At 34.0% G+C, this 11,423-nt stretch overlaps 1 long non-coding RNA gene across 12 annotated transcripts; it reads left to right on the forward strand.

The window, feature by feature from the left end:
- Nucleotides 1–4,180: 4,180 nt before the first annotated feature.
- On the forward strand, nt 4,181–8,834 carry LOC110887213. 12 transcript variants are annotated; one of them, XR_004871154.1, is made up of 8 exons: nt 4,181–4,632; nt 6,459–6,513; nt 6,655–6,734; nt 7,421–7,546; nt 7,779–7,871; nt 8,035–8,058; nt 8,285–8,434; nt 8,569–8,834. It is a non-coding gene; the product is annotated as an uncharacterized LOC110887213 (long non-coding RNA). The 12 variants fall into 12 exon arrangements; XR_004871161.1 differs by having other exon boundaries at nt 8,285–8,349; XR_004871152.1 differs by having other exon boundaries at nt 7,779–8,058.
- Nucleotides 8,835–11,423: the final 2,589 nt, after the last annotated feature.

Genomic DNA, 11,423 nt, shown 5'->3' on the forward strand with positions numbered 1-11,423 from the left:
TTCCGTGATTGATGCACTTTCATCTTCAAAGTACAAAACTTTGTTGACTTGCAATGAAACCATCTACGTGGATACCCAACGAGAGTTCTGGAAAAATGCAAAGCTTGAAACTAAGGACAGAAAGACCTTAGCTATTACTTCATCAATAAAGGGAATTCCAGTGGTCATTACACCTCAAACCATTTCATAGGTTTTTGAAATCAATGATCTTACAGGTAAAAGCTCTTTCCCAAAAACAGAGTACCAAACTGATTTCTCTGAGAGAGGGTATGAAGAAGAAAGGAAAAAGGATACTTTAGAAAAGGGCAGTTTTCCTCCTGCTCCGAGGTTTTTATTCCATACCCTCTTGATGTGTGTATCAAATAAAACAACAACTTTTAATGAAATACCATTGAAAATTCAATACCTGGGCTATGCTATCATGGCTGAACAAAATTTTAACTACTCTCAGGAAATTTTCAATGATATGGTTAAAAATGTTAATAAAAAATCATTTTTATTGTTTCCAAGGTTTTTAAGTCTTTATCTTCAAAAGAAATTTTCAAAGGATAATGCACATGTGCTTATTCAAGGAAATCCTATTCAAATAAACAGTCTAACTTCTGAAACATTCATAAGGCTGTCAAAACCTTTAAAAACCCAAACAGAGGTACCTGAGCAGAATTTAGCAGTAACAACTGCTCCTCAGGCCCCTGTTGTTGAGCCCACTGCTCCTGGTGATCACAGAAGCACAACTACATATGTGAAACCCACACAAAAAATCACCAAAAAGACTAAAAAGAAAGCTATCCAAAAGCCCTCCAAACCCACCAAAAAGGTGACTCTGGAAGACGAGATTCCAGAGGTAACACCTGTGACAACACAAAAGTCACCTGAAACCACTGCTGCTACTTCCTCACAACAGATGGAAGAAAGATCTCAACCTGAGCCTAAAACTCCTCCTGCATCCTCTCAAAAGGATCAGGTTGTATCAACAGGGACACCATAATCAATGATACGTCTGTTGGATGCACTGGATATAGCTCAGATAAAAATCGGTTCTTCTCAATCACCTGTCAATGAGAATATACCACAACAAGTGACTAAGTCTGGTGTTTCTATCTCTGTTAACCCACCAACAGTTGAGAAAGCTACACTGCAGGAATTATAAGTAATTCCTGTCAGTAGTTTAAGTGGAGCAGCTACTACTGTTGTTGAACCCACCGGTTTACACCTGGACAGTAGTTTCATTAGTGAGATTCCCTTGAAGGCAATTTCTTCTTTGGGAACCATAGTGTCCACTGGTGTGTTTCCATTATACGCTGGTTACCTTAAAATGGTAAGCTCTGCTGAAGAAAGAAGTCCACAGTACCGAGAACAAGGGGCATCAGTGGATGATTTTCGGGAAATTTTTCCTAAGTCAACCACTGATACAACCACCACTGGTGGGAAATCAGATGATCCCATTAACTTGGGTGATGGTTTAAAGTACAAAGAATTGACGGAGAGGGTTGATAAACTTGACACATCTGTTGGAGAAATCAAAACTATGCTGCAACAGTTGTTACAAGCTCAAAAGGCTACACCCACTGCTGCAACATCCGCAACATCTGATCCATTTTCTGCTGAGCTATGGCATCTATTTCAACCTCTGTTTCATAAACAAAGACAATATGCAGATCAATAGCATGAAGTTCAACTTCAAATGGTCAGAAATGTCATGGAAGCAAGGTACAAAGATACTCAAGCAGATATCAAAGCCATTAAAGCTCATCTGCTTCAAACTACTGGCACTGTTCCTCCTTCAATCATCTTTGTTGAAAATCCTGATGATGTCAAAAAGTGGGAGAAAACTAAAGGGAAGAAGGGAAAAGGATCGAATGTCCAAACTTGTGGTAGAAATCCCAAGACCAGATGGTTCCAAAAAGGTTGATGAGACTCAAAATGCATTTGCTGCATTAAAGGCAAACATGAAAGGATCTAAAAAGTTTGAGGAGGAGAAGAAAGTTTTGATGGAAAAAGAAGAGCAGGGTACTTCTAAAACTAAAAGAAGACAGCCTACCAGAAAAGTAAGTCAACGCAAAACCAAACCTTCCAAAACCACCAAACAAACTCCTCAAATTACCAAAATTTCCTGTCATCAAACCTCCAAACCAACAGATGTTAAAACTCATGTTGTATCAACAGTTGTTGGTACTTCAGTTGTTTCAACAGATGTTATCTCAACAACTGCCATCACTACTACATCAACCCACAGTCAATCCACTGTCATACCAAAAACAATATCACCATCACAAAATCCAGCTGCCAAAAAGCAGAAAACAACAATTGACACATCAACTGTTGTAGTGACCACAGTGGTTGGAAAACCAGTTGTTTCAATAGGTGTTAATCAGATACCAACTACTTCAATCTCTGCCACTGAAACCATAAATACACCACCAACTTCTCCAAAGCACAAAAGGAGAAAGATAACAAACAATGTAGTGGAAGATGGCACTTCCCCAACTCTAACATCTACACAACCACTGTCCCTTGTCACCATTCGAAACCTTGTTCCATTATCTTCAGTTTAACTCTTCAATCAAAACACTGCCATTGCCCTGCAGGAGTACAATATCCTCTAGATCTTCCAGCAGTCAGGGAGGAAATCAAATCCTTCTACTCTGAAGATGATCCTGAAAAGAGGAAACTCCCATCTGTTCAAGGTTATCCTTTGCCAAGAAATATAGAAGAATATCTTAAATTAAAGGCCCAACAAGCAGAGGATATATCTAAAAGAGATACATAGGGAAAGTCTGACAAAGAGATTCAAACAAATTATCAATATCTGCTCAGTAAAGTTAGAACTTTAGAGCAGTTCTCAAAAGTCTTTTGTCAGAAATTATCAGAAAAATATGATGAAAGCATGAGAAATTACTATCTTGAATACATAATAGCATACAAGAAGTATAGGGCAGAAAAGTATCAATACAAAGAATGGACCATCAGTGAACTGCAAGAGGAGACAGTCAGAATTCAAAAGATGATTCAAGACAACGTAAAGCAAACTCCTCCAGTTTGGGCCAATTACAAGAAAAATGTACCAGAAAGGACCTTAAAACTGAAAAGAATGAAAGAAGAGCTGATAAATGCTGATTATGGGTCAAGAAAGCAGGTTACAAGGTGGAGAGAAGAAAAGGTGTTTGCTACCTACAAAAAGTTGGAAGAGTTAAGGAAGAGAGATCCCACTGCTCCTAAAAGCCTGATTATCCGGAAGCAGTGGTTCCAGTCAAACAACAAAAATTGCCAATCAGGAGACCCACTGCTCCACATGCTAGCATCCTTTATCAAAGAAGTAAAGAAAAGCAGATGGATGAATTAACAAAAGAAGACAAGGCCCAAGAAGATTACATCATCAAAATGGTTTTTTAGACATTTACAGAAGAGAAACAAGACTCAGCAGAATCTAAACTTTAAGTTTTTATACTCTAAACTTTAAGTATTTACTGACTGACTTATTTATTTATTTTATTTATAAGTCTATATAAATATAACTATAATCATCGTTTATATTTGTTATGCATGGTTTTCTAAGAAACCACTCGTGTTTGCACAATCTAAACTTTAAGTTTGTTAGACATCTTTTATTAAGTTTGTTAAAATATTTTATATTTACTTATATAGTTGTCTTTTAGCTATAATAAATAACACGTTTTGGTAAAATATCTATACACATATCTATATGTTCTGTCAATATGTGTTATGCATGGTTTTCTAAGAAATGACCCGTGTTTGCACACGGGTCTTACCGCTAGTACTTTCTATAAAAGGAGAAATCCAAGTGACATAAGAAAAGCTGACGTGTCAGCAGGAGAGGGTGTCCAACAAGGCTTTTAGTATCTCATTATTACATCATAAAGCCTAATATTAAAAGCCTTTAAAATACAAAGTTGGCCCACATTTAAGAAAAGCTGATGGCATCAACCACTGATGTCATCAACCACTTCCCCACTCTCAATTATGAGACCACTGATTGTTCATTCAACCACTGATGTTCATTCAAGAGTGTCAAGCCACTGATGTTTCATCCAAACCACTGCCCAAATTCAAAATCATGGTTCCAAATTCAAAATTTAAACATGGCTCCAGATTCAAAATTTAAACAATTGACCTATAAAAAGCTCAACTCTCTCTCTAAAATTCAAAATCTGAGCTTCACTTTCACAAATCAATCCATTTCTCTCTCAACTCTCTCTCTCTAAAATTCATAATCGTGGTTAAAGAAACAAGTGAACTCCATTATACTTACATGTCTAGAGCTCCCAATTCATTGTTCCCTTAAATCCAGAGCTCCCAATTCATTGTTCTCCTCATCCCCAAAATCATCATCCAACCCAGAAGACATTCAACAAACATAAACCCTAACTCTCTCTAAACTGAACTCCATTATACTTACATGCCCTCCTTCGTTGCAGGTACTGTTAGGAGATTTGTTGGTGGATTGATACGGAATATGATGAATGTCACGAAAGGTCAAATTTGTTGTAGAGTTGCGTTGTTGATTTGAACAAATACATTTGGAGTTAATATCCTCTAGGGCTTGCATCTTCATCTCCCCTCGCCTGTCACTTCTCCGCCTCGCACCTCATCCTCATCCGCCATCGCGTAATTGTAAGTTCAAACTCATATCCACCGATTGTTTGTTTTCACTTCATTTCTGTTGTAATAATTCATAGTTGTAACGTAATATTGTGACTGAAAATGTTTAATGCGATAGTAATTTTAGTACCGTTAGCTTCATTTCAGTACTGTTAGCTTCTAAGCTAGGTAATGGAGCAGGGGAATAATAATAATTTCAGTACCGTTCGATTTTTTGTTTAATTATGCGTAAATTTGAACTGATTGAATGGAGATTAACAGTTAGTTACTCGATGTGTTTGTTTGTTCGTTCGATTGATTTGTTTAATTCATAATATTTGATATTGCATATTCTTTTCAACTGATGAACGACTTCCATGTTATTGTGGTTTTCCAAGTTGCCGAGGTGTAGTTAACGACATTGATGCTGAGGTACAAATGGCCGAGCTATGTGCACCACGCAGTAAATTAAAAGACAAATCTGTTCGTGTTTGATTGTTTAGAACAGTTTATACAGATTATGTGTTTAAAAGTCTAAATTTCAGTAACACTTCAACGTCATACTGTGTTGATTGTTTGTCAAATAGATTTCAAACTAATTGTTGATTGTTAGTTGAAGGTTTTCGAAGAAGATAACAAGTGTGTAGTTGTGACGAGTCTTGAAATCTAGATTTGAATCGAAACTGAAAGCAGTGTAGATAAAATTTGAATCGAAGTTGACAAAATGAAGTTCACTTCAGATCTGTTTGAACGGTTAAACATAGATAAAATTTGAATTTGTTTTTGAAATCCGGTTCTGAATTTGAAACGAAGTTGACAAAATGAAGTTTTGATCTGAATTGTGTAGACAGTTGATGATTTCGAACTGATTGACTTGATTCAGTTGAAAGTAAATAACTTTCGGACTGATTTGGTTATTTGTTTGATAGTCATACAGTTGCAGATTGCTGTTTCAGTGACGAATTGATAGTATATTAAAAGAACTAGCAACAGTTGTTTATGTTGTTAAGTCGAGTGAATCCGAACTGAACTGAACTGGAATAGTGATTGAGTGATCGAAATAAACTTGATTTGTTTGAGATCGGACTGTTTTCGATTTGATTCGGTTTTTGGAAACAAGTTTTAGTAAAATTCGAACAGTTTTTGAGATCTGATCTGAATCAAGTTTTAGTAAGTTTTGGACTGATTCGATTTCATTTGGTGTTATTATCAACTGTTTTGAATAGTTTTCATTGATTCGGTACAAGTTTCGACTGCTGTTATCATAGATTTCATATTTGAACTGTTTTGATCAAGTTTCAGTGTGATTCAGCGTATTGTTTGAACTGTTATGATAATACTTCTTTGATTTCAAACAGTTTTTGTTTGATATGTCGGCTGAGATCTGATATTGTACGAAGCGCTTGTGATTCTGAAGTAGTTCAGTTGTTATTCTGGCTGTACTATTGATTGTTCATCGAAAAAAAAAAAAGTTATAAGATCTCAAAATTGTTTTGTGGCATTGGTTAAAGCTGTTAGATTTGAATTAGTTCAGACTCATAAAATTGCAGGTTTTTAGATAATCAATCAAATCTGAAATAGGAGATAACTGATAGTTATAGCTGATGAAATATTTGGGTTAGTTGTGGATGCTGTTGTCTGAATTTGAGTAGACCTATACTTTGATCTCAATCTGTTTCTGATGCAAAAAGGAAGGTAAAAACATATCTGAATGGTTTTGGTTTGAAAAAAGAATAAAGAATTTATGTATCACAGTCGTTTTGTTTGAGATAAAAAGATTGGATTTGGATTAGTTATCGAGGTTTAATTGACAATAGTCAAAATCCTGATTTAGAATGTTCTATTGGTCTGTTTGTTAGGGCTTGCTATGGTGTTCTAAGGTTTGTTATGGAGAATGAGGCAAAAGGATGCGAGGTATGTAGACATATTTTAACCTAAGAATATTGTTATCCGTATTTTTCGTTTCGAGGGTTTTTTTTTTTGAACTTTTAAATGTAGCTCATTTTTAGGAAGCCAATTCATATGATATAATATTTCTTTCGTATTACCTAACAGGTGCTCGTGAGCTTTGCAAGTCAAATCATGGCTGGACAATGAGACCACATCCGCTCTCTGCCTTCTGCGAAACCATCCAGGTATTTGAAAAATAAAATCAACTTTTGCAGCTTAGAAACAATGGATTATATTCAGTTATAAGTTAGTGGATTATAGTTTGAAAATGTCAGAATTATGTGTCCATGTGAACCTAATTTATGCTTTAGTGTGTCGGGTTACCATTGTTTGCAGCTATAAAAGAAATTGATGTTTAATGTTATACAAATTAATGCGCAAGTTTTGGTTTATACTAATAGGAAACCTCTGTTGGAAACCTCATTTATGTTAGGAAACCTCTGTTTTTAAACCACTGTTTTTAAAACCTCTGCTATCCACTGCTAAAAGGTATCCTCTGTTCTCATAACTTTTGTTTATCCTAAAACAGTGTTCGTTATGAACAGATGTTAGAAAATAAAACAGATGTTTGAAACCACTGTTCGGTTAAAACAGTTTTTTTGTGGAGAAAACAGTGGTTGAAACCATTGTTGGGTTAAAACGGTGGTTTGAAACCACTGTTGGGTTAAAACAGTCTTTTGTGGAGAAAAAAGTGGTTGAAACCACTGTTGGGTTAAAACGGTGGTTTGAAACCACTGTTGGGTTCGAATCCAATATTTCAATGTAGTACAATCCAGTTATATGCATTCCTTGATGCGGTACCCATTCTTGATATGATTAACGAGTATATAAAATTCATTCCTTGATATGTTCGTTAAATTTGATGGTGTAGACAAGCTCATTGACATAGTTAACAAAGGCCATAGAGGCATTAGTGACTGATTATGATAATGGTTTTGAAGACGTTGAAGATGAATATTCTCAGATAAATGAATCAGAGAGGACTGATGCTTTGGAGGTACTTCATCTTTCTGTTTCTAATTTATTTTTCTCGACTGTTTCTAGAATAAGGGGAAAGGTAAGCAACTTCTGTACCATTTAAGGTTATTGGTTTTTGGAATACTAAAACACTGTTTTAGAACTGATAATGAGCCATTTAAGGTCACAATTCTCCACTTTTATAATATTTTAAAATTTTCATATGAACAAGAAACTTAATTTACTAAAAAAGAACTTATACACAAATGTAGAGGGCAATGAGAGGGTTCCCTGAGAATAAAGTCACTTAATGAAGAGCGAAAGATGTTTGAATCACAAGGAGGCTTGATTTTTCTTTCTCTCAGGTCACAATTTGAACTACAATTTATTGTCCTTATTTTTGTATATAATTACCGATTTACGGATCATTAAATTATGATTTCAATCTTTTTATGATAAAATTCATGAATTTGTGGGAATTTTTAACTTTTTGTTGATTACAAATTGTTTAAATGATGTTTGGTGCAGACATATACTGGTGTTGAAGCTTTGGTAAACTTTCGAATCCTTTTACTTGTGTTTATACGTTCAAGTACTTAAACTGGACTATTAATATGCCCAGGAGTCATGGATTACTATTCCAAGTGGTTAACTTGGTATTTTATTTAATAATGTTATTAGAAGAATAGCAGCTTTAAGCCACTGTAATTGTGAACATGTTAAAGTTATTAACTTAAAATCATTTTTTAAATCTTGAATATTTGGCTTTGTGAAATAGATATATTTGGCGTGGGGGCTCAGTTGCTACCTTTATGTTCAGTATTGCATCTACTACTTTTCAAGGTCAAACATGAACGGATTTTTGCAGTCAACATTCTTCTTTTGCTATAATATACTATTCTGCTCTGCGTTCTTCACGATGCTCAAGGTTTCACTTTAGCTGAGTATTTACATTGTTATGTTTAGGTTGCTTAACAGTTACTTATGACTGTGAATATCTAATTTCGATGTACTTTGTTATGTTTAGGTTTTTAACTTTAAACATATTGTTTTGTTTTTCAGTGATTATATTTAGAGTGAAAGGTGTGGTCTAAAAGACGGCGAACGCTCTTCCGGAGCTAAGGCAATTATCGTATAGATCTGAGTTTCCTCCTATTGAAAATGCCTTACATCTGAAGCAATATCCTTACTTGCACAACTTGGTTTAAATTTGCTTTTGATCGGGTTTTGTTAACTTTATTTGTTAGAAAGTTTTACTATTAAAAGAATTTAGAGTACTCATTTGTGATTTGATCTTCATATTTCATATATTCATTTTGGAATTCTTATTTGTGGTAACTATGTTCCTAACATCCAAATAGCATAAATCTATTTATTTGCTATTTTACCATTCAAATTGTTACCCTGCCATGAATCATCGACACTTTTTAGCATGGATAGGTGTGAAAATCATGTTTCATCACACTTATTGCAAATCATTTCTTCACTTTTATGTAATATACATATTTATTCGGTTATGCGCTTTCAGCAATGAAAACTTTCTAGAAATTAACTGGAAAAAAGTCATTGTTTAATAAAAGCCAATTGTAAGTCTGCACTAATTATTTTTTTTACTTTCTATTAAAATATGGTATGCATGGTTTTCTAAGAAACGACTCGTGTTTGCACACGGGTCTTACCGCTAGTACTATATAATAAAAGAAACCAATGGAAGGACACATGTCATTCATTGAATTCATCTATTTTCTATAGATAATTAATATTAATTAAAAGATAATTATAAAGTAAATTTAATATAAATTTAAACAATTCGTATAGGAGATTAAGAGATAATCTAATATTTTAAAATATTGATTAGATTTCAAAATTATTTATCCTGAAATTAACAAAAGATGTACGCTAAATATAAATTAATATAATGTAAATGATTTATTTATTTTATTAAGAGTAAATTGCAATTGTACCCCCTGTGGTTTAGGCCAATTGGCACTCTGACCCCCTCTAACGAAATAATTGCAATTTTACCCCCCAACGTTGATGTTCTGTCGCAACACATGTCATTCATTGAAGTCATCTATTTTTTATAGATAATTAATATTAATTAAAAGATAATTATAAAATAAATTTAATATAAATTTAAACAATTCGTATAGGAGATTAAGAGATAATGTAATATTTTAAAATATTGATTAGATTTCAAAATTATTTATCCTGAAATTAACAAAAGATGTACGCTAAATTTAAATTAATATAATGTAAATGATTTATTTATTTTACTAGGTTAGTTCCCCGTGTGTTACACGGGTTGAACAATTTAAACTATATAGTATAGATATTTCCTGTAAATGCAAAACAAAGACAAAGACAGAGACATTTACATACCATATTGACATAAATGAGTTAATATAAATGTAACCCATCAACTCGTACATATTAATTAATGTCGTAGAGTTCGATATGATGGCTCTAATGTCAGTTGAATGAGGTCAATGAGAGTCTATTTTATACCCTTTGTACGACTTCTTATTTTTTGAATCTTTGTATTTGATTCTAAACCTATTATTAATTTTATTGATAATAATTTATTTATATATATCAATTATATTATATATATATATATATATCAATAATATATTTAGTCTAACATATTAATATTATTATGAATTTCGAAACTTGTTTAGCCAGGATTTAAGATTCTAAAGTTTTAGTTTAACAATAGGTTATTGAATTAATAATAAGAATTTGTTTTAGATTAGATTAAATATTATTATTATTATTTGTATATGATTAGATTAAATATTATTATTATTAGTATTATTAATAATTTTAATCAACTAAATGAGAGAATGACAAGTGTCCCAAAACAGGTTTCTTTTATTATATAGTATAGATTAAGAGTAAACTGCAATTGTACCCCGTGTGGTTTAGGCCAATTGGCACTCTGACCCCCTCTAACGAAATAATTGCAATTTTACCCCCCAACGTTGATGTTCTGTCGCAATTTTACCCCTACTGTCAGTCAACAGTTATTTGACTGTTATAGGCAGGGGTATTTTGGTAATCTTACCCATATTTATTATTATTATTATTATTATTATTATTATTATTATTATTATTATTATTATTATTATTATTATTATTTAGAGTAAACTGCAATTTTACACCCTGTGGTTAGGGGTGATTGGCACCCTTACCCCCTCCCCCTAAGGAAATAATTGCAATTTTACCCCCCACTGTTTGCTGTTAGTTGCAACCTTACCCCCCGGCCTCAAATTTGTTGACTAATCTGTTGACTATAACTTGAAATGACTATAATGCCCTTTCATATTACCCCCTGTGTTTTGTGCACTCTGTGATATTACCCCCGCCACCGCCATTCACCACCACAACCACCACTGCCACCTCCAGCCACCACCACCTCCAGCCACCACCACAACTTAATATCCCTTTTAGATATAACACCACCACTACTTTCGTCACCAGAAACCTGCAACTCCGGTCATCTTCTCCAACGACTGCCACCTCTACCACCTCCAGCCACCACCACAACCACACTGCCACCTCTGTAAGATCGTTTTCTGACCCGAACGAGTCGTTCAGAAGAGTTTTTGCTCAATACGAAAGGCGGAAACAGACGTATCGAGTTGATTCAGCTTGTAATTCACTTTAAACTGTCTTTTGATTGATTTAACAACTTTTTACAGCGATTAGACACTTCGGCAACAGTTCGACACTGAAACCGGAAAGTTACAAATGACATGACACATTAGGTATTTATAGGTGTGGGTGTTTCGTGCGAAATGACCAGGTGTCATTTCGTGCGAAATAGACAAATGCTATTTCGTACGAAATACCCTAAATATCATTTCGTGCGAAACCACTTCATAACCTACAAAACCTGTTTTCTCGTATAATGT

Source organism: Helianthus annuus, chromosome 11 (genome assembly GCF_002127325.2).
Source record: "Helianthus annuus cultivar XRQ/B chromosome 11, HanXRQr2.0-SUNRISE, whole genome shotgun sequence".
NCBI lineage: Eukaryota > Viridiplantae > Streptophyta > Magnoliopsida > Asterales > Asteraceae > Helianthus > Helianthus annuus.